At 46.9% G+C, this 22,722-nt stretch overlaps 10 non-coding genes across 10 annotated transcripts; 5 read left to right on the forward strand and 5 right to left on the reverse strand.

Annotated features, from left to right (window-relative positions):
* Positions 1–83: 83 nt before the first annotated feature.
* On the reverse strand, positions 84–202 carry LOC120521610. Its single transcript, XR_005632164.1, has one exon. It is a non-coding gene; the product is annotated as a 5S ribosomal RNA (ribosomal RNA).
* A 998-nt stretch (positions 203–1,200) lies between these two features.
* Positions 1,201–1,364, forward strand: LOC120521611. Its single transcript, XR_005632165.1, has one exon. It is a non-coding gene; the product is annotated as a U1 spliceosomal RNA (small nuclear RNA).
* Positions 1,365–5,200: 3,836 nt separating this feature from the next.
* Positions 5,201–5,319, reverse strand: LOC120521616. The gene has a single exon (XR_005632170.1). It is a non-coding gene; the product is annotated as a 5S ribosomal RNA (ribosomal RNA).
* Positions 5,320–6,329: 1,010 nt separating this feature from the next.
* On the forward strand, positions 6,330–6,493 carry LOC120521612. The gene has a single exon (XR_005632166.1). It is a non-coding gene; the product is annotated as a U1 spliceosomal RNA (small nuclear RNA).
* Positions 6,494–10,325: 3,832 nt separating this feature from the next.
* Positions 10,326–10,444, reverse strand: LOC120521617. The gene has a single exon (XR_005632171.1). It is a non-coding gene; the product is annotated as a 5S ribosomal RNA (ribosomal RNA).
* A 1,007-nt stretch (positions 10,445–11,451) lies between these two features.
* On the forward strand, positions 11,452–11,615 carry LOC120521613. Its single transcript, XR_005632167.1, has one exon. It is a non-coding gene; the product is annotated as a U1 spliceosomal RNA (small nuclear RNA).
* Positions 11,616–15,457: 3,842 nt separating this feature from the next.
* LOC120521618 lies at positions 15,458–15,576 on the reverse strand. The gene has a single exon (XR_005632172.1). It is a non-coding gene; the product is annotated as a 5S ribosomal RNA (ribosomal RNA).
* Positions 15,577–16,581: 1,005 nt separating this feature from the next.
* LOC120521614 lies at positions 16,582–16,744 on the forward strand. Its single transcript, XR_005632168.1, has one exon. It is a non-coding gene; the product is annotated as a U1 spliceosomal RNA (small nuclear RNA).
* A 3,332-nt stretch (positions 16,745–20,076) lies between these two features.
* Positions 20,077–20,196, reverse strand: LOC120521619. The gene has a single exon (XR_005632173.1). It is a non-coding gene; the product is annotated as a 5S ribosomal RNA (ribosomal RNA).
* Positions 20,197–20,726: 530 nt separating this feature from the next.
* On the forward strand, positions 20,727–20,883 carry LOC120521615. The gene has a single exon (XR_005632169.1). It is a non-coding gene; the product is annotated as a U1 spliceosomal RNA (small nuclear RNA).
* Positions 20,884–22,722: the final 1,839 nt, after the last annotated feature.

A 22,722-nucleotide genomic window follows, 5' to 3' on the forward strand; every position in this document is an offset into this window, starting at 1 on the left:
AAAAAGCCCAGCTTCTGATACGGGTGGAAGGAGGAAAAGAAAAAGACGAGGCGAAGGGCGACTCCTGCTGGCAGAAAGGCAAAAGCTTACGGCACTCGGTATTCCCAGGCGGTCTCCCATCCAAGTACTAACCGAGCCCGACTCTGCTTAGCTTCCGAGATCGGACGAGATCGGGCGTGTTCAGAGTGGTATGGCCGTAAACGAGGGCTGCTCGTTTTCTCTCCCAAATAGGCAACTGTGGAAGCCCTCTTTTCTAAACGACAGCCCTATGTTTGTTTTTTTTTTCTCCTTCCCTGTCTGTCTTCATTTTTTTTTTTTAATTGCCATTCTTTTGAAATTTTAAGTTATGTCTTTTGAATTAGAATGTGCGTTGTCCTTCATACTGATCCCCTTCTGTCGGCTCTCGCTCTCGCCACCCATTTAAGACTCCCCTGTTACCCGTTCCACCTCATGGATGGATGGATTGATGGATGGATGGATGGATGGATAGATAGACAGAGAGATCTCGTCCAGCTCATCAGACGGGAGCCTGCAACTTTACAAAGGGGGGCATCTTCCAGAAAGAACCAGCAACCTCGTATCCTTGCTAACGTGCAATCCCACAGTGGCATCAAAGGGAGGGCAAGCACCGGCTCAAGTCTCGAACGTGTACCCAGCGCTGCCCCAGATCACTCGGCGGCCTCGGCGCAGGTCTTCCCGAGGGTGCTCTGCTGCCGTGTGCGAGCGCCCACGCCGAGGGCTTCTTCCTCTCGGTCTCCGGAGCGCAGGGTCGCCTTCCTCTTTCGCAGCTTTGCCTCCTGCCTCCTGTCTGCCGCCTGCCGCCTGTCTTTGCTGTTGGGCGGCTGTTTCTCATTCAGCATCCCGCCCAGTCCTACCCCTCCTGTTTCTCTTCCAGCCAATAAGCTCCAGCGATGGGTGGCTGGTTTGCATAAGAGCGAGGTGCACCTTGGGGTTGCTAGTGAAACCTGTCTAATCAAGGTGGTGAGGTCGGTGCAACCCCAACATCCGGTCACGGGGCAAACGGGCGCCTGGGCAGCAGCTAGCTCCCGCGCATGCGCGCTCCCGAGGCCAAAGAAGCCCGAAGGATCCCGAAGAAGCCCGAAGGAGGCCGAAGGACCGAGGACTGTGCTGGGGAAAACCTCCCGCCGCCGAGCGATGAAGCCGAGGAAGTGGGAGGATGAGCGCCGGGCTGTACAACTCATACTTACCTGGCAGGGGAGATACCATGATCACTAAGGTGGTTCTCCCAGGGCGAGGCTCATCCATTGCACTCCGGGTGTGCTGACCCCTGCGATTTCCCCAAATGCGGGAAACTCGACTGCATAATTTGTGGTAGTGGGGGACTGCGTTCGCGCTCTCCCCTGATAATCCTGGTTCAAAAAACAGACTGAAAACATGCGTTTCAACTTATGGAAGTGGTGCTTGGGCGATTGTGAAGCAGGAGCCTGTGAGACAACGGCTCTGGGAGCTTTAAGCAATAAATAAAGAAGTTCCAAAATCAATCAATCAATCTGTCTGTCTGTCCATTTATTTATTTATTTTAAGGACCCCCGCCCAATAGAAAAATTATAATAAAAATAATATTAATTTAAATTAACTAATCAATGTATGTATTTATCTTAAGGACCCCCCCACACACATAATAAAATAATAATATAAATAATCATTCATTATTTTTAGTGCCTCTTTACTGATTTTAAGCCGCTTTCCTTGCTGCCAAGAGCCCAGCTTCTGACACGGGTGGAAGGAGGAAAAGAAAAGACGAGGTGAAGGGCGACTCCTGCTGGCAGAAAGGCAAAAGCTTACAGCACTCGGTATTCCCAGTAAACGAGGGCTGCTCCTTTTTCTCTCCCCAAATATGCAACTTTGGAAGCCCTCTTTTCTGAACGACAGCCGTATGTTTTTTTTTTTTTTTTTTCACTCCTTCCCCTGTCTGTCTTCATTTTTTTTTTTCCATTCTTTTGAAATTTTTCGAATGTCTTTTGAATTAGAATGTACGTTGTCCTTCATGCTGATCCCCTTCTGTCGGCTCTCTCGCTCTCGCCACCCATTTAAGACCCCCCTGTTACCCGTTCCACCTCATGGACGGATGGATGGATGGATGGATGGATACATAGATAGACAGATAGATCTCGTCCAGCTCTTCAGACGGGGAGCCTGCAACTTTACAAAGGGGGGCATCGTCCAGAAAGGACCAGCAACCTCGTGTCCTTGCTAACGTGCAATCCCACAGTGGCATGGAGCGCAAGCGTGAATATCGGCAAAGTTTCTTAGCAGCCTTTGTCGATTTTCACAAAGCATTCGACTCAGTTGTTCGAGCTTCCCTGTGGGAGTTCCTGAGACTTAGTGGGATTCCCCCTGAAGTTGCTGGATATCATGGCCAGCCCGTACACTGGTACTGTGAGTGGTGTGGAGACAGAACCTCTGTGTTTTTCCCAGTTGATTCTGTGGTTCGTCAGGGGTGTGTTCTTGCTCCTACTTTGTTCAGTGCTTGTATGGACTGGGTGTTGTGCAGGGTCATGGGGTTCAGCGGCTGTGGGGCATCTGTTGGAGAAGAAAGATTCATGAATATTGACTTTGCTGATGATGCTGTGATTGTCGTGGAGTCAATGGAGGCTCTGATCAGGGTGCTCAAGAGACTGAGTGAGGAGTCTGAGTGTCTGGGCTTGTGAGTGTCCTGGATGAAAACCAACAGCCAGGCCTTTAATGACCTCTTGGGCACAGATATCAGCAGTGTGTCTGTTTGCGGAGAGTGTGTTGACCTTGTTGAGTGGTTTACTTACCTTGGCAGTGACATTCATGTCCCTGGTGACTCTTCCTATGAAGTCAGTAGACAGATGGGGAGAGCTTGGTGGTTCATGAGGTCACTGGAAAGGGGTGTGTGGCGCTCCCAATATCTCTGCAAAAGAACGAAGGGCCAAGTCTTTAGAGTCCTGGTGCTTCCTTTCTTGCTATATGTTTGTGAGACATGGATGCTCCCCAGTGACCTGAGATGAAGACTGGACTCCTTTGGTACTGTGCCCCTTCGGAGAATCCTTGGGTACCGCTGGTTTTACTTTGTGTTCCTCATGGAATCCGTTGGGGGAAATGGAAGGAAAAACCACTAGGAAGAATAAGGTTGTCAAATGTTGTGAAAGTATTGGGGTTAAGAATACAGAGAGGATGGAGTGGAAAGAAATGGGGAAAAAGATAAAAAAAAAAAGCAGGATTTTGGAGGTTAACGAACTTATCAATAGAAGGGAAGATATTGCTGATGAAGGCAGTTACAATCCCAAAACTATCGTATTTAGCAAATGTGTTTTTTCCACCAAAGAAAATAGTAAGAAGAATTATAAGAAAGTGTTTTGTGTTCTTATAGGGTTCATAATGTGAAAAATTGGCAAGAAGGAAGGTAATGAAAATGGAGGGAAAGAGGTTCGAATATAGAAAGGGAGTTGACTTTAAGACACACAGCAACTGTTGTTAATATGACATTAAGTAAAATTGGGAAGTTAGCGGATATGATCAGATATCTGCTAGGAACAGAATTCAAAAAGCAAAAGAGCCCAATTAAATAAGGAAATCCGAGTGCCATCTGCAGGGCAAGTGGCAGGAGGACTTTGGGCACGACATGAAAATACATAGAGGGGCGGTTAAAATATTAGGGATCCATTTTGGAGAGGAGAAGGAGGGAAGAAGAGACTGGAAGGAGATGGAAAGAAAGTTATACAAGCTCACAAGTCTCTGGAGGACTAGGAGACTAACATATGAGGGCAAAATTTTGCTAATTAAGTCAATAATTTTGCCCAGGCTCTTTTCTGGCAACAGTTTTTACGGACAAAATATATTCTAAGGAAAATCGAAAGACAATGTTTTTATTTTTTTGGGAGGTCTACAGATGAGAAGGTCGCAAGACAGAAAGTAAAGAAACAAAAAAGGAAAGGGGGAGAAAGGTTTTCTGGACTTAAGGATCTTGTTAAGATTGAAATACACGGCCGTTTACATATCCTTGTTACAGAGCGGAAAGGGAGGGCAGCGGATTTAGCCAGGTACATGATGGGTGGTCATCTAAGAAGGTTTGGGCTTTATAAAACCCAGAACAAGAAACCATATGAGTTTAGATTACCCAAACTATACAGGAGGTTGATGGACTGTATCAAAGATTGTGGGCTTCAGCAGGATGAAAAGGACTTGTGGAGGAGGTGGAAAGAATTAGTGGAAAAGTAAGGAAAGTGAGAAGCCAGTAAACATTACTGGGAAATCTAGAGAGGAATCTAAACTGATATGGGAAAGATTTGGGGGAAAGTTTCCAAATAATCAAGTAGCAGATATAGCCTGGCTGGCCGCCCATGAAGCACTAGAAACCAACCTGGCTTTAAGTAAAAGAAAGAATTTACAAGGGCCTAAATGTCCCAGGGACGGATGTAAAAGAAAAAAAATAAGTCAGTATGGACATGCAATGTGGGACTGCCCCACAGTGGCAAGGATATGGAAGGAAGTAAGGCAGAGACACATAGTAGACATCAAGCTGGATAGAGACTTGGTGGTGTTTGGGAGGTCAGGGAAAAGAGAGGTCGGGAAGAAAGATTGGGACCGAATAAACGTGATAAAAGAAGTATTGTGGAAGGCAAGGTGTGCATACACAAATAAACAGAAAGTTTTTTCCCAACAGAAAATAATTGGAATGATCAGAGAAAACCTCTCGTTTTATGAGAAAAAACATCTCAACTTTGGAAGCCCTCTTTTCTAAACGACAGCCCTATGTTTTTTATTTTTTTCTCTCCTTCCCCTGTCTGTCTTCATTTTTTTTTTTTTTTTTTTGCCATTCTTTTAAATTTGAATGTACGTTGTCCTTCATGCTGATCCCCTTCTGTCGGCTCTCTCGCCTCGCCACCCATTTAAGACCCCCCTGTTCCCCGTTCCTCCTCATGGATGGATGGATGGATAGAAAGACAGATAGATCTCGTCCAGCTCTTCAGACGGGAGCCTGCAACTTTACAAAGGGGGGCATCGTCCAGAAAGGACCAGCAGCCTCGTGTCCTTTCCAACCTGCAATCCCACAGTGGCATCAAAGGGAGGGCAAGCACCGGCTCAAGTCTCGAACGTGTACCCAGGGCTGCCCCAGATCACTCGGCTGCCAAAAGCCCAGCTTCTGATACGGGTGGAAGGAGGAAAAGAAAAAGACGAGGCGAAGGGCGACTCCTGCTGGCAGAAAGGCAAAAGCTTACGGCACTCGGTATTCCCAGGCGGTCTCCCATCCAAGTACTAACCGAGCCCGACTCTGCTTAGCTTCCGAGATCGGACGAGATCGGGCGTGTTCAGAGTGGTATGGCCGTAAACGAGGGCTGCTCGTTTTTCTCTCCCCAAATAGGCAACTGTGGAAGCCCTCTTTTCTAAACGACAGCCCTATGTTTTTTTTTTTTTTTCTCCTTCCCCTGTCTGTCTTCATTTTTTTTTTTTTTTTAATTGCCATTCTTTTGAAATTTTAAGTTATGTCTTTTGAATTAGAATGTGCGTTGTCCTTCATACTGATCCCCTTCTGTCGGCTCTCTCGCTCTCGCCACCCATTTAAGACTCCCCTGTTACCCGTTCCACCTCATGGATGGATGGATTGATGGATGGATGGATGGATGGATAGATAGACAGAGAGATCTCGTCCAGCTCATCAGACGGGGAGCCTGCAACTTTACAAAGGGGGGCATCTTCCAGAAAGAACCAGCAACCTCGTATCCTTGCTAACGTGCAATCCCACAGTGGCATCAAAGGGAGGGCAAGCACCGGCTCAAGTCTCGAACGTGTACCCAGCGCTGCCCCAGATCACTCGGCGGCCTCGGCGCAGGTCTTCCCGAGGGTGCTCTGCTGCCGTGTGCGAGCGCCCACGCCGAGGGCTTCTTCCTCTCGGTCTCCGGAGCGCAGGGTCGCCTTCCTCTTTCGCAGCTTTGCCTCCTGCCTCCTGTCTGCCGCCTGCCGCCTGTCTTTGCTGTTGGGCGGCTGTTTCTCATTCAGCATCCCGCCCAGTCCTACCCCTCCTGTTTCTCTTCCAGCCAATAAGCTCCAGCGATGGGTGGCTGGTTTGCATAAGAGCGAGGTGCACCTTGGGGTTGCTAGTGAAACCTGTCTAATCAAGGTGGTGAGGTCGGTGCAACCCCAACATCCGGGTCACGGTGCACACGGGCGTCTGGGCAGCAGCTAGCTCCCGCGCATGCGCGACCCCGAGGCCAAAGAAGCCCGAAGGATCCCGAAGAAGCCCGAAGGAGGCCGAAGGACCGAGGACTGTGCTGGGGAAAACCTCCCGCCGCCGAGCGATGAAGCCGAGGAAGTGGGAGGATGAGCGCCGGGCTGTACAACTCATACTTACCTGGCAGGGGAGATACCATGATCACTAAGGTGGTTCTCCCAGGGCGAGGCTCATCCATTGCACTCCGGGTGTGCTGACCCCTGCGATTTCCCCAAATGCGGGAAACTCGACTGCATAATTTGTGGTAGTGGGGGACTGCGTTCGCGCTCTCCCCTGATAGTCCTGGTTCAAAAAACAGACTGAAAACATGCGTTTCAACTTATGGAAGTGGTGCTTGGGCGATTGTGAAGCAGGAGCCTGTGAGACAACGGCTCTGGGAGCTTTAAGCAATAAATAAAGAAGTTCCAAAAATCAATCAATCAATCTGTCTGTCTGTCCATTTATTTATTTATTTTAAGGACCCCCCCAATAGAAAAATTATAATAAAAATAATATTAATTTAAATTAACTAATCAATGTATGTATTTATCTTAAGGACCCCCCCACACACATAATAAAATAATAATATAAATAATCATTCATTATTTTTAGTGCCTCTTTACTGATTTTAAGCCGCTTTCCTTGCTGCCAAGAGCCCAGCTTCTGACACGGGTGGAAGGAGGAAAAGAAAAGACGAGGTGAAGGGCGACTCCTGCTGGCAGAAAGGCAAAAGCTTACAGCACTCGGTATTCCCAGTAAACGAGGGCTGCTCCTTTTTCTCTCCCCAAATATGCAACTTTGGAAGCCCTCTTTTCTGAACGACAGCCGTATGTTTTTTTTTTTCACTCCTTCCCTGTCTGTCTTCATTTTTTTTTTGCCATTCTTTTGAAATTTTTCGAATGTCTTTTGAATTAGAATGTACGTTGTCCTTCATGCTGATCCCCTTCTGTCGGCTCTCTCTCTCGCCACCCATTTAAGACCCCCCTGTTACCCGTTCCACCTCATGGACGGATGGATGGATGGATGGATGGATACATAGATAGACAGATAGATCTCGTCCAGCTCTTCAGACGGGGAGCCTGCAACTTTACAAAGGGGGGCATCGTCCAGAAAGGACCAGCAACCTCGTGTCCTTGCTAACGTGCAATCCCACAGTGGCATGGGGGCAAGCGTGAATATCGGCAAAGTTTCTTAGCAGCCTTTGTCGATTTTCACAAAGCATTCGACTCAGTTGTTCGAGCTTCCCTGTGGGAGTTCCTGAGACTTAGTGGGATTCCCCCTGAAGTTGCTGGATATCATGGCCAGCCCGTACACTGGTACTGTGAGTGGTGTGGAGACAGAACCTCTGTGTTTTTCCCAGTTGATTCTGTGGTTCGTCAGGGGTGTGTTCTTGCTCCTACTTTGTTCAGTGCTTGTATGGACTGGGTGTTGTGCAGGGTCATGGGGTTCAGCGGCTGTGGGGCATCTGTTGGAGAAGAAAGATTCATGAATATTGACTTTGCTGATGATGCTGTGATTGTCGTGGAGTCAATGGAGGCTCTGATCAGGGTGCTCAAGAGACTGAGTGAGGAGTCTGAGTGTCTGGGCTTGTGAGTGTCCTGGATGAAAACCAACAGCCAGGCCTTTAATGACCTCTTGGGCACAGATATCAGCAGTGTGTCTGTTTGCGGAGAGTGTGTTGACCTTGTTGAGTGGTTTACTTACCTTGGCAGTGACATTCATGTCCCTGGTGACTCTTCCTATGAAGTCAGTAGACAGATGGGGAGAGCTTGGTGGTTCATGAGGTCACTGGAAAGGGGTGTGTGGCGCTCCCAATATCTCTGCAAAAGAACGAAGGGCCAAGTCTTTAGAGTCCTGGTGCTTCCTTTCTTGCTATATGTTTGTGAGACATGGATGCTCCCCAGTGACCTGAGATGAAGACTGGACTCCTTTGGTACTGTGCCCCTTCGGAGAATCCTTGGGTACCGCTGGTTTTACTTTGTGTTCCTCATGGAATCCGTTGGGGGAAATGGAAGGAAAAACCACTAGGAAGAATAAGGTTGTCAAATGTTGTGAAAGTATTGGGGTTAAGAATACAGAGAGGATGGAGTGGAAAGAAATGGGGAAAAAAAGATAACCAAAAAAAAAAAAAAAAAGCAGGATTTTGGAGGTTAACGAACTTATCAATAGAAGGGAAGATATTGCTGATGAAGGCAGTTACAATCCCAAAACTATCGTATTTAGCAAATGTGTTTTTTCCACCAAAGAAAATAGTAAGAAGAATTATAAGAAAGTGTTTTGTGTTCTTATAGGGTTCATAATGTGAAAAATTGGCAAGAAGGAAGGTAATGAAAATGGAGGGAAAGAGGTTCGAATATAGAAAGGGAGTTGACTTTAAGACACACAGCAACTGTTGTTAATATGACATTAAGTAAAATTGGGAAGTTAGCGGATATGATCAGATATCTGCTAGGAACAGAATTCAAAAAAGCAAAAGAGCCCAATTAAATAAGGGGAAATCCGAGTGCCATCTGCAGGGCAAGTGGCAGGAGGACTTTGGGCACGACATGAAAATACATAGAGGGGCGGTTAAAATATTAGGGATCCATTTTGGAGAGGAGAAGGAGGGAAGAAGAGACTGGAAGGAGATGGAAAGAAAGTTATACAAGCTCACAAGTCTCTGGAGGACTAGGAGACTAACATATGAGGGCAAAATTTTGCTAATTAAGTCAATAATTTTGCCCAGGCTCTTTTCTGGCAACAGTTTTTTTACGGACAAAATATATTCTAAGGAAAATCGAAAGACAATGTTTTTATTTTTTTGGGAGGTCTACAGATGAGAAGGTCGCAAGACAGAAAGTAAAGAAACAAAAAAGGAAAGGGGGAGAAAGGTTTTCTGGACTTAAGGATCTTGTTAAGATTGAAATACACGGCCGTTTACATATCCTTGTTACAGAGCGGAAAGGGAGGGCAGCGGATTTAGCCAGGTACATGATGGGTGGTCATCTAAGAAGGTTTGGGCTTTATAAAACCCAGAACAAGAAACCATATGAGTTTAGATTACCCAAACTATACAGGAGGTTGATGGACTGTATCAAAGATTGTGGGCTTCAGCAGGATGAAAAGGACTTGTGGAGGAGGTGGAAAGAATTAGTGGAAAAGTAAGGGAAAGTGAGAAGCCAGTAAACATTACTGGGAAATCTAGAGAGGAATCTAAACTGATATGGGAAAGATTTGGGGGAAAGTTTCCAAATAATCAAGTAGCAGATATAGCCTGGCTGGCCGCCCATGAAGCACTAGAAACCAACCTGGCTTTAAGTAAAAGAAAGAATTTACAAGGGCCTAAATGTCCCAGGGACGGATGTAAAAGAAAAAAAAATAAGTCAGTATGGACATGCAATGTGGGACTGCCCCACAGTGGCAAGGATATGGAAGGAAGTAAGGCAGAGACACATAGTAGACATCAAGCTGGATAGAGACTTGGTGGTGTTTGGGAGGTCAGGGAAAAGAGAGGTCGGGAAGAAAGATTGGGACCGAATAAACGTGATAAAAGAAGTATTGTGGAAGGCAAGGTGTGCATACACAAATAAACAGAAAGTTTTTTCCCAACAGAAAATAATTGGAATGATCAGAGAAAACCTCTCGTTTTATGAGAAAAACATCTCAACTTTGGAAGCCCTCTTTTCTAAACGACAGCCCTATGTTTTTATTTTTTCTCTCCTTCCCTGTCTGTCTTCATTTTTTTTTTTGCCATTCTTTTAAATTTGAATGTACGTTGTCCTTCATGCTGATCCCCTTCTGTCGGCTCTCTCGCTCTCGCCACCCATTTAAGACCCCCCTGTTCCCCGTTCCTCCTCATGGATGGATGGATGGATAGAAAGACAGATAGATCTCGTCCAGCTCTTCAGACGGGAGCCTGCAACTTTACAAAGGGGGGCATCGTCCAGAAAGGACCAGCAGCCTCGTGTCCTTTCCAACCTGCAATCCCACAGTGGCATCAAAGGGAGGGCAAGCACCGGCTCAAGTCTCGAACGTGTACCCAGGGCTGCCCCAGATCACTCGGCTGCCAAAAGCCCAGCTTCTGATACGGGTGGAAGGAGGAAAAGAAAAAGACGAGGCGAAGGGCGACTCCTGCTGGCAGAAAGGCAAAAGCTTACGGCACTCGGTATTCCCAGGCGGTCTCCCATCCAAGTACTAACCGAGCCCGACTCTGCTTAGCTTCCGAGATCGGACGAGATCGGGCGTGTTCAGAGTGGTATGGCCGTAAACGAGGGCTGCTCGTTTTCTCTCCCAAATAGGCAACTGTGGAAGCCCTCTTTTCTAAACGACAGCCCTATGTTTTTTTTTTTTCTCCTTCCCCTGTCTGTCTTCATTTTTTTTTTTTTTTTAATTGCCATTCTTTTGAAATTTTAAGTTATGTCTTTTGAATTAGAATGTGCGTTGTCCTTCATACTGATCCCCTTCTGTCGGCTCTCGCTCTCGCCACCCATTTAAGACTCCCCTGTTACCCGTTCCACCTCATGGATGGATGGATTGATGGATGGATGGATGGATGGATAGATAGACAGAGAGATCTCGTCCAGCTCATCAGACGGGAGCCTGCAACTTTACAAAGGGGGGCATCTTCCAGAAAGAACCAGCAACCTCGTATCCTTGCTAACGTGCAATCCCACAGTGGCATCAAAGGGAGGGCAAGCACCGGCTCAAGTCTCGAACGTGTACCCAGCGCTGCCCCAGATCACTCGGCGGCCTCGGCGCAGGTCTTCCCGAGGGTGCTCTGCTGCCGTGTGCGAGCGCCCACGCCGAGGGCTTCTTCCTCTCGGTCTCCGGAGCGCAGGGTCGCCTTCGCCTTGCCTTTCGCAGCTTTGCCTCCTGCCTCCTGTCTGCCGCCTGCCGCCTGTCTTTGCTGTTGGGCGGCTGTTTCTCATTCAGCATCCCGCCCAGTCCTACCCCTCCTGTTTCTCTTCCAGCCAATAAGCTCCAGCGATGGGTGGCTGGTTTGCATAAGAGCGAGGTGCACCTTGGGGTTGCTAGTGAAACCTGTCTAATCAAGGTGGTGAGGTCGGTGCAACCCCAACATCCGGGTCACGGTGCACACGGGCGTCTGGGCAGCAGCTAGCTCCCGCGCATGCGCGCTCCCGAGGCCAAAGAAGCCCGAAGGATCCCGAAGAAGCCCGAAGGAGGCCGAAGGACCGAGGACTGTGCTGGGGAAAACCTCCCGCCGCCGAGCGATGAAGCCGAGGAAGTGGGAGGATGAGCGCCGGGCTGTACAACTCATACTTACCTGGCAGGGGAGATACCATGATCACTAAGGTGGTTCTCCCAGGGCGAGGCTCATCCATTGCACTCCGGGTGTGCTGACCCCTGCGATTTCCCCAAATGCGGGAAACTCGACTGCATAATTTGTGGTAGTGGGGGACTGCGTTCGCGCTCTCCCCTGATAATCCTGGTTCAAAAAACAGACTGAAAACATGCGTTTCAACTTATGGAAGTGGTGCTTGGGCGATTGTGAAGCAGGAGCCTGTGAGACAACGGCTCTGGGAGCTTTAAGCAATAAATAAAGAAGTTCCAAAAATCAATCAATCAATCTGTCTGTCTGTCCATTTATTTATTTATTTTAAGGACCCCCGCCCAATAGAAAAATTATAATAAAAATAATATTAATTTAAATTAACTAATCAATGTATGTATTTATCTTAAGGACCCCCCCACACACATAATAAAATAATAATATAAATAATCATTCATTATTTTTAGTGCCTCTTTACTGATTTTAAGCCGCTTTCCTTGCTGCCAAGAGCCCAGCTTCTGACACGGGTGGAAGGAGGAAAAGAAAAGACGAGGTGAAGGGCGACTCCTGCTGGCAGAAAGGCAAAAGCTTACAGCACTCGGTATTCCCAGTAAACGAGGGCTGCTCCTTTTTCTCTCCCCAAATATGCAACTTTGGAAGCCCTCTTTTCTGAACGACAGCCGTATGTTTTTTTTTTTTCACTCCTTCCCCTGTCTGTCTTCATTTTTTTTTTTTTGCCATTCTTTTGAAATTTTTCGGAATGTCTTTTGAATTAGAATGTACGTTGTCCTTCATGCTGATCCCCTTCTGTCGGCTCTCTCGCTCTCGCCACCCATTTAAGACCCCCCTGTTACCCGTTCCACCTCATGGACGGATGGATGGATGGATGGATGGATACATAGATAGACAGATAGATCTCGTCCAGCTCTTCAGACGGGAGCCTGCAACTTTACAAAGGGGGGCATCGTCCAGAAAGGACCAGCAACCTCGTGTCCTTGCTAACGTGCAATCCCACAGTGGCATGGAGCGCAAGCGTGAATATCGGCAAAGTTTCTTAGCAGCCTTTGTCGATTTTCACAAAGCATTCGACTCAGTTGTTCGAGCTTCCCTGTGGGAGTTCCTGAGACTTAGTGGGATTCCCCCTGAAGTTGCTGGATATCATGGCCAGCCCGTACACTGGTACTGTGAGTGGTGTGGAGACAGAACCTCTGTGTTTTTCCCAGTTGATTCTGTGGTTCGTCAGGGGTGTGTTCTTGCTCCTACTTTGTTCAGTGCTTGTATGGACTGGGTGTTGTGCAGGGTCATGGGGTTCAGCGGCTGTGGGGCATCTGTTGGAGAAGAAAGATTCATGAATATTGACTTTGCTGATGATGCTGTGATTGTCGTGGAGTCAATGGAGGCTCTGATCAGGGTGCTCAAGAGACTGAGTGAGGAGTCTGAGTGTCTGGGCTTGTGAGTGTCCTGGATGAAAACCAACAGCCAGGCCTTTAATGACCTCTTGGGCACAGATATCAGCAGTGTGTCTGTTTGCGGAGAGTGTGTTGACCTTGTTGAGTGGTTTACTTACCTTGGCAGTGACATTCATGTCCCTGGTGACTCTTCCTATGAAGTCAGTAGACAGATGGGGAGAGCTTGGTGGTTCATGAGGTCACTGGAAAGGGGTGTGTGGCGCTCCCAATATCTCTGCAAAGAACGAAGGGCCAAGTCTTTAGAGTCCTGGTGCTTCCTTTCTTGCTATATGTTTGTGAGACATGGATGCTCCCCAGTGACCTGAGATGAAGACTGGACTCCTTTGGTACTGTGCCCCTTCGGAGAATCCTTGGGTACCGCTGGTTTTACTTTGTGTTCCTCATGGAATCCGTTGGGGGAAATGGAAGGAAAAACCACTAGGAAGAATAAGGTTGTCAAATGTTGTGAAAGTATTGGGGTTAAGAATACAGAGAGGATGGAGTGGAAAGAAATGGGGAAAAAAGATAACCAAAAAAAAAAAAAAGCAGGATTTTGGAGGTTAACGAACTTATCAATAGAAGGGAAGATATTGCTGATGAAGGCAGTTACAATCCCAAAACTATCGTATTTAGCAAATGTGTTTTTTCCACCAAAGAAAATAGTAAGAAGAATTATAAGAAAGTGTTTTGTGTTCTTATAGGGTTCATAATGTGAAAAATTGGCAAGAAGGAAGGTAATGAAAATGGAGGGAAAGAGGTTCGAATATAGAAAGGGAGTTGACTTTAAGACACACAGCAACTGTTGTTAATATGACATTAAGTAAAATTGGGAAGTTAGCGGATATGATCAGATATCTGCTAGGAACAGAATTCAAAAAGCAAAAGAGCCCAATTAAATAAGGAAATCCGAGTGCCATCTGCAGGGCAAGTGGCAGGAGGACTTTGGGCACGACATGAAAATACATAGAGGGGCGGTTAAAATATTAGGGATCCATTTTGGAGAGGAGAAGGAGGGAAGAAGAGACTGGAAGGAGATGGAAAGAAAGTTATACAAGCTCACAAGTCTCTGGAGGACTAGGAGACTAACATATGAGGGCAAAATTTTGCTAATTAAGTCAATAATTTTGCCCAGGCTCCTTTTCTGGCAACAGTTTTTACGGACAAAATATATTCTAAGGAAAATCGAAAGACAATGTTTTTATTTTTTTGGGAGGTCTACAGATGAGAAGGTCGCAAGACAGAAAGTAAAGAAACAAAAAAGGAAAGGGGGAGAAAGGTTTTCTGGACTTAAGGATCTTGTTAAGATTGAAATACACGGCCGTTTACATATCCTTGTTACAGAGCGGAAAGGGAGGGCAGCGGATTTAGCCAGGTACATGATGGGTGGTCATCTAAGAAGGTTTGGGCTTTATAAAACCCAGAACAAGAAACCATATGAGTTTAGATTACCCAAACTATACAGGAGGTTGATGGACTGTATCAAAGATTGTGGGCTTCAGCAGGATGAAAAGGACTTGTGGAGGAGGTGGAAAGAATTAGTGGAAAAGTAAGGAAAGTGAGAAGCCAGTAAACATTACTGGGAAATCTAGAGAGGAATCTAAACTGATATGGGAAAGATTTGGGGGAAAGTTTCCAAATAATCAAGTAGCAGATATAGCCTGGCTGGCCGCCCATGAAGCACTAGAAACCAACCTGGCTTTAAGTAAAAGAAAGAATTTACAAGGGCCTAAATGTCCCAGGGACGGATGTAAAAGAAAAAAAAATAAGTCAGTATGGACATGCAATGTGGGACTGCCCCACAGTGGCAAGGATATGGAAGGAAGTAAGGCAGAGACACATAGTAGACATCAAGCTGGATAGAGACTTGGTGGTGTTTGGGAGGTCAGGGAAAAGAGAGGTCGGGAAGAAAGATTGGGACCGAATAAACGTGATAAAAGAAGTATTGTGGAAGGCAAGGTGTGCATACACAAATAAACAGAAAGTTTTTTCCCAACAGAAAATAATTGGAATGATCAGAGAAAACCTCTCGTTTTATGAGAAAAAACATCTCAACTTTGGAAGCCCTCTTTTCTAAACGACAGCCCTATGTTTTTTTTTTTCTCTCCTTCCCCTGTCTGTCTTCATTTTTTTTTTTTTTTTTTTTTGCCATTCTTTTAAATTTGAATGTACGTTGTCCTTCATGCTGATCCCCTTCTGTCGGCTCTCTCGCTCTCGCCACCCATTTAAGACCCCCCTGTTCCCCGTTCCTCCTCATGGATGGATGGATGGATAGAAAGACAGATAGATCTCGTCCAGCTCTTCAGACGGGAGCCTGCAACTTTACAAAGGGGGCATCGTCCAGAAAGGACCAGCAGCCTCGTGTCCTTTCCAACCTGCAATCCCACAGTGGCATCAAAGGGAGGGCAAGCACCGGCTCAAGTCTCGAACGTGTACCCAGGGCTGCCCCAGATCACTCGGCTGCCAAAAGCCCAGCTTCTGATACGGGTGGAAGGAGGAAAAGAAAAAGACGAGGCGAAGGGCGACTCCTGCTGGCAGAAAGGCAAAAGCTTACGGCACTCGGTATTCCCAGGCGGTCTCCCATCCAAGTACTAACCGAGCCCGACTCTGCTTAGCTTCCGAGATCGGACGAGATCGGGCGTGTTCAGAGTGGTATGGCCGTAAACGAGGGCTGCTCGTTTTTCTCTCCCCAAATAGGCAACTGTGGAAGCCCTCTTTTCTAAACGACAGCCCTATGTTTTTTTTTTTTCTCCTTCCCCTGTCTGTCTTCATTTTTTTTTTTTTTAATTGCCATTCTTTTGAAATTTTAAGTTATGTCTTTTGAATTAGAATGTGCGTTGTCCTTCATACTGATCCCCTTCTGTCGGCTCTCTCGCTCTCGCCACCCATTTAAGACTCCCCTGTTACCCGTTCCACCTCATGGATGGATGGATTGATGGATGGATGGATGGATGGATAGATAGACAGAGAGATCTCGTCCAGCTCATCAGACGGGGAGCCTGCAACTTTACAAAGGGGGGCATCTTCCAGAAAGAACCAGCAACCTCGTATCCTTGCTAACGTGCAATCCCACAGTGGCATCAAAGGGAGGGCAAGCACCGGCTCAAGTCTCGAACGTGTACCCAGCGCTGCCCCAGATCACTCGGCGGCCTCGGCGCAGGTCTTCCCGAGGGTGCTCTGCTGCCGTGTGCGAGCGCCCACGCCGAGGGCTTCTTCCTCTCGGTCTCCGGAGCGCAGGGTCGCCTTCCTCTTTCGCAGCTTTGCCTCCTGCCTCCTGTCTGCCGCCTGCCGCCTGTCTTTGCTGTTGGGCGGCTGTTTCTCATTCAGCATCCCGCCCAGTCCTACCCCTCCTGTTTCTCTTCCAGCCAATAAGCTCCAGCGATGGGTGGCTGGTTTGCATAAGAGCGAGGTGCACCTTGGGGTTGCTAGTGAAACCTGTCTAATCAAGGTGGTGAGGTCGGTGCAACCCCAACATCCGGGTCACGGTGCACACGGGCGTCTGGGCAGCAGCTAGCTCCCGCGCATGCGCGCTCCCGAGGCCAAAGAAGCCCGAAGGATCCCGAAGAAGCCCGAAGGAGGCCGAAGGACCGAGGACTGTGCTGGGAAAACCCTCCCGCCGCCGAGCGATGAAGCCGAGGAAGTGGGAGGATGAGCGCCGGGCTGTACAACTCATACTTACCTGGCAGGGGAGATACCATGATCACTAAGGTGGTTCTCCCAGGGCGAGGCTCATCCATTGCACTCGGGTGTGCTGACCCCTGCGATTTCCCCAAATGCGGGAAACTCGACTGCATAATTTGTGGTAGTGGGGGACTGCGTTCGCGCTCTCCCCTGATAGTCCTGGTTCAAAAAACAGACTGAAAACATGCGTTTCAACTTATGGAAGTGGTGCTTGGGCGATTGTGAAGCAGGAGCCTGTGAGACAACGGCTCTGGGAGCTTTAAGCAATAAATAAAGAAGTTCCAAAATCAATCAATCAATCTGTCTGTCTGTCCATTTATTTATTTATTTTAAGGACCCCCCCAATAGAAAAATTATAATAAAAATAATATTAATTTAAATTAACTAATCAATGTATGTATTTATCTTAAGGACCCCCCCACACACATAATAAAATAATAATATAAATAATCATTCATTATTTTTAGTGCCTCTTTACTGATTTTAAGCCGCTTTCCTTGCTGCCAAGAGCCCAGCTTCTGACACGGGTGGAAGGAGGAAAAGAAAAGACGAGGTGAAGGGCGACTCCTGCTGGCAGAAAGGCAAAAGCTTACAGCACTCGGTATTCCCAGTAAACGAGGGCTGCTCCTTTTTCTCTCCCCAAATATGCAACTTTGGAAGCCCTCTTTTCTGAACGACAGCCGTATGTTTTTTTTTTTTCTCCTTCCCTGTCTGTCTTCATTTTTTTTTTTTGCCATTCTTTTACCCATTTAAGACTCCCCTGTTACCCGTTCCACCTCATGGATGGATGGATCAAAGGGAGGGCAAGCACCGGATGGATGGATGGATGGATAGCGCATAGATAGACAGAGAGATCTCGTCCAGCTCATCAGACGGGGAGCCTGCAACTTTACAAAGGGGGCATCTTCCAGAAAGAACCAGCAACCTCGTATCCTTGCTAACGTGCAATCCCACAGTGTCTGGGCTTGTGAGTGTCCTGGATGAAAACCAACAGCCAGGCCTTTAATGACCTCTTGGGCACAGATATCAGCAGTGTGTCTGTTTGCGGAGAGTGTGTTGACCTTGTTGAGTGGTTTACTTACCTTGGCAGTGACATTCATGTCCCTGGTGACTCTTCCTATGAAGTCAGTAGACAGATGGGGAGAGCTTGGTGGTTCATGAGGTCACTGGAAAGGGGTGTGTGGCGCTCCCAATATCTCTGCAAAAGAACGAAGGGCCAAGTCTTTAGAGTCCTGGTGCTTCCTTTCTTGCTATATGTTTGTGAGACATGGATGCTCCCCAGTGACCTGAGATGAAGACTGGACTCCTTTGGTACTGTGCCCCTTCGGAGAATCCTTGGTACCGCTGGTTTTACTTTGTGTTCCTCATGGAATCCGTTGGGGAAATGGAAGGAAAACCACTAGGAAGAATAAGGTTGTCAAATGTTGTGAAAGTATTGGGGTTAAGAATACAGAGAGGATGGAGTGGAAAGAAATGGGGAAAAAGATAACCAAAAAAAAAAGCAGGATTTTGGAGGTTAACGAACTTATCAATAGAAGGGAAGATATTGCTGATGAAGGCAGTTACAATCCCAAAACTATCGTATTTAGCAAATGTGTTTTTTCCACCAAAGAAAATAGTAAGAAGAATTATAAGAAAGTGTTTTGTGTTCTTATAGGGTTCATAATGTGAAAAATTGGCAAGAAGGAAGGTAATGAAAATGGAGGGAAAGAGGTTCCGAATATAGAAAGGGAGTTGACTTTAAGACACACAGCAACTGTTGTTAATATGACATTAAGTAAAATTGGGAAGTTAGCGGATATGATCAGATATCTGCTAGGAACAGAATTCAAAAAAGCAAAAGAGCCCAATTAAATAAGGGGAAATCCGAGTGCCATCTGCAGGGCAAGTGGCAGGAGGACTTTGGGCACGACATGAAAATACATAGAGGGGCGGTTAAAATATTAGGGATCCATTTTGGAGAGGAGAAGGAGGGAAGAAGAGACTGGAAGGAGATGGAAAGAAAGTTATACAAGCTCACAAGTCTCTGGAGGACTAGGAGACTAACATATGAGGGCAAAATTTTGCTAATTAAGTCAATAATTTTGCCCAGGCTCTTTTCTGGCAACAGTTTTTACGGACAAAATATATTCTAAGGAAAATCGAAAGACAATGTTTTTATTTTTTTGGGAGGTCTACAGATGAGAAGGTCGCAAGACAGAAAGTAAAGAAACAAAAAGGAAAGGGGAGAAAGGTTTTCTGGACTTAAGGATCTTGTTAAGATTGAAATACACGGCCGTTTACATATCCTTGTTACAGAGCGGAAAGGGAGGGCAGCGGATTTAGCCAGGTACATGATGGGTGGTCATCTAAGAAGGTTTGGGCTTTATAAAACCCAGAACAAGAAACCATATGAGTTTAGATTACCCAAACTATACAGGAGGTTGATGGACTGTATCAAAGATTGTGGGCTTCAGCAGGATGAAAAGGACTTGTGGAGGAGGTGGAAAGAATTAGTGGAAAAGTAAGGAAAGTGAGAAGCCAGTAAACATTACTGGGAAATCTAGAGAGGAATCTAAACTGATATGGGAAAGATTTGGGGGAAAGTTTCCAAATAATCAAGTAGCAGATATAGCCTGGCTGGCCCATGAAGCACTAGAAACCAACCTGGCTTTAAGTAAAAGAAAGAATTTACAAGGGCCTAAATGTCCCAGGGACGGATGTAAAAGAAAAAAAATAAGTCAGTATGGACATGCAATGTGGGACTGCCCCACAGTGGCAAGGATATGGAAGGAAGTAAGGCAGAGACACATAGTAGACATCAAGCTGGATAGAGACTTGGTGGTGTTTGGGAGGTCAGGGAAAAGAGAGGTCGGGAAGAAAGATTGGGACCGAATAAACGTGATAAAAGAAGTATTGTGGAAGGCAAGGTGTGCATACACAAATAAACAGAAAGTTTTTTCCCAACAGAAAATAATTGGAATGATCAGAGAAAACCTCTCGTTTTATGAGAAAAACATCTCAACTTTGGAAGCCCTCTTTTCTAAACGACAGCCCTATGTTTTTTTTTTTTTCTCTCCTTCCCCTGTCTGTCTTCATTTTTTTTTGCCATTCTTTTAAATTTGAATGTACGTTGTCCTTCATGCTGATCCCCTTCTGTCGGCTCTCGCGCTCGCCACCCATTTAAGACCCCCCTGTTCCCCGTTCCTCCTCATGGATGGATGGATGGATAGAAAGACAGATAGATCTCGTCCAGCTCTTCAGACGGGGAGCCTGCAACTTTACAAAGGGGGGCATCGTCCAGAAAGGACCAGCAGCCTCGTGTCCTTTCCAACCTGCAATCCCACAGTGGCATCAAAGGGAGGGCAAGCACCGGCTCAAGTCTCGAACGTGTACCCAGGGCTGCCCCAGATCACTCGGCTGCCAAAAGCCCAGCTTCTGATACGGGTGGAAGGAGGAAAAGAAAAGACGAGGCGAAGGGCGACTCCTGCTGGCAGAAAGGCAAAAGCTTACGGCACTCGGTATTCCCAGGCGGTCTCCCATCCAAGTACTAACCGAGCCCGACTCTGCTTAGCTTCCGAGATCGGACGAGGATCGGGCGTGTTCAGAGTGGTATGGCCGTAAACGAGGGCTGCTCGTTTTCTCTCCCAAATAAAACTGTGGAAGCCCCTCTTCTAAACGCTCTGCTGCCGTGTGCGAGCGCCACGCCGAGGGCTTCTTCCTTCGGTCTCCGGAGCGCAGGGTCGCCTTCCTCTTTCGCGCTTTGCCTCCTGCCTCATGTCTGCCGCCTGCCGCCGCTCCCCGTCTTTGCTGTTGGGCGGCTGTTTTCATTCAGCGATCCCAGCCCAGTCACTACCCTCCTGTTTCTCTTCCAGCCAAAAGCTCCAGCGATGGGTGGCTGGTTTCATAAACGAGGTGCACCTTGGGTTGCTAGTGAAACCTGTCTAATCAAGGTGGTGAGGTGGTGCAACCCCTAACATCCGGGTCACGGTGCACACGGCGTCTGGGCAGCAGCTAGCTCCCGCATGCGCGCTCCGAGGCCAAGAGCCTGAAGGATCCCGAAGAGCCGAAGGACCGGAAGGACCGAGACTGCTGGGGAAACTCCGCCGCCGAGCGATGAAGCGAGAGTGGGAGGATGAGCCGGGCTGTACAACTCATATTCACCTGGAGGGAGATACCATGATCACTAAGGTGGTTCTCCCAGGGCGAGGCTCATCCATTGCACACCGGGTGTTGACCCCTGCCATTTCCCCAAATGCGGGAAACTCGACTGCATAATTTGTGGTAGTGGGGACTGCGTCTCGCTCTCCCCTGATAGTCCTGGTTCAAAAACAGACTGAAAACATGCGTTTCAACTTATGGAAGTGGTGCTTGGGCGATTGTGAGCAGGAGCCTGTGAGACAACGGCTCTGGGAGCTTTAAGCAATAAATAAAGAAGTTCCAAAATCAATCAATCAATCTGTCTGTCTGTCCATTTATTTATTTATTTTAAGGACCCCCCCAATAGAAAAATTATAATAAAAATAATATTAATTTAAATTAACTAATCAATGTATGTATTTATCTTAAGGACCCCCCACATAATAAAATAATAATATAAATAATCCATTCATTATTTTTAGTGCCTCTTTACTGATTTTAAGCCGCTTTCCTTGCTGCCAAGAGCCCAGCTTCTGACACCCCAAATAGGCAACTGTGGAAGCCCTCTTTTCTATACGACATCCCTATGTTTTTTTTTTTTCTCCTTCTCCTGCCTGTCTTCATTTTTTTTTTAATTGCCATTCTTTTGAAATTTTAAGTTATGTCTTTTGAATTAGAATGTGCGTTGTCCTTCATACTGATCCCCTTCTGTCGGCTCTCGCCTCGCCACCCATTTAAGACTCCCCTGTTACCCGTTCCACCTCATGGATGGATGGATTGATGGATGGATGGATGGATGGATAGATAGACAGAGAGATCTCGTCCAGCTCATCAGACGGGAGCCTGCAACTTTACAAAGGGGGCATCTTCCAGAAAGAACCAGCAACCTCGTATCCTTGCTAACGTGCAATCCCACAGTGGCATGGATATCGAAGCGTGAATGTCGGCAAAGTTTCTTGGCAGCCTTTAGCCGATTTTCACAAAGCATTAAAATCAGTTATTCGAGCTTCCCTGTGGGAGTTCCTGAGACTTAGTGGGATTCCCCTGAAGTTGCTGGATATCATGGCCAGCCAGTACACTGAGTACTTTAATTGTGTGTGGAGATGGAGACCTCTGTGTTTTTCCCAGTTGATTCTGTGGTTCGTCTCAGGGTGTGTTTGCGCCTACTTTGTTCAGTGCTTGTATGGACTGGGTGTTGTGCAGGGTCATGAGGGTTCAAGCTGCTGGGGCATCTGTTGGAGAAGAAAGATTCATGAATATTGGCTTTGCTGGATGATGCTGTGATTGTCGTGGAGTCAATGGAGGCTCTGATCAGGGTGCTCAAGAGGCTGAGTGAGGAGTCTGAGTGTCTGGGCTTGTGAGTGTCCTGGATGAAAACCAACAGCCAGGCCTTTAATGACCTCTCTTGGGCACAGATATCAGCAGTGTGTCTGTTGCGGAGAGTGTGTTGACCTTGTTGAGTGGCTTACTTACCTTGGCAGTGACATTCATGTCCCTGGTGACTCTTCCTATGGAAGTCAGTAGACAGATGGGGAGAGCTTGAGTGGTTCATGAGGTCACTGGAAAGGGGGTGTAAGGCGCCCCAATATCTCTGCAAAAAGAGCGGGCCGTCTTTAGAGTCCTGGTGCTTCCTTTCTTGCTATATGTTTGTGAGACATGGATGCTCCCCAGTGATGACACAGATGAAGACTGGACTCCTTGCGTGCTGTCGCCGGAGAATCCTTGGGTACCGCTGGTTTTACTTTGTGTTCCTCATGGAATCCGTTGGGGGAAATGGAAGGAAAAACCACTAGGAAGAATAAGGTTGTCAAATGTTGTGAAAGTATTGGGGTTAAGAATACAGAGGGATGGTGGAAAGAAATGGGAAAAAGATAACCAAAAAAAAAAAAACAGGATTTTGGAGGTTAACGAACTTATCAATAGAAGGAAGATATTGCTGATGAAGGCAGTTACAATCCCAAAACTATCGTATTTAGCAAATGTGTTTTTCCACCAAAGAAAATAGTGAAGAA

The sequence above is a fragment of the Polypterus senegalus genome, unplaced genomic scaffold (genome assembly GCF_016835505.1).
Source record: "Polypterus senegalus isolate Bchr_013 unplaced genomic scaffold, ASM1683550v1 scaffold_169, whole genome shotgun sequence".
Classification (NCBI taxonomy): domain Eukaryota; kingdom Metazoa; phylum Chordata; class Cladistia; order Polypteriformes; family Polypteridae; genus Polypterus; species Polypterus senegalus.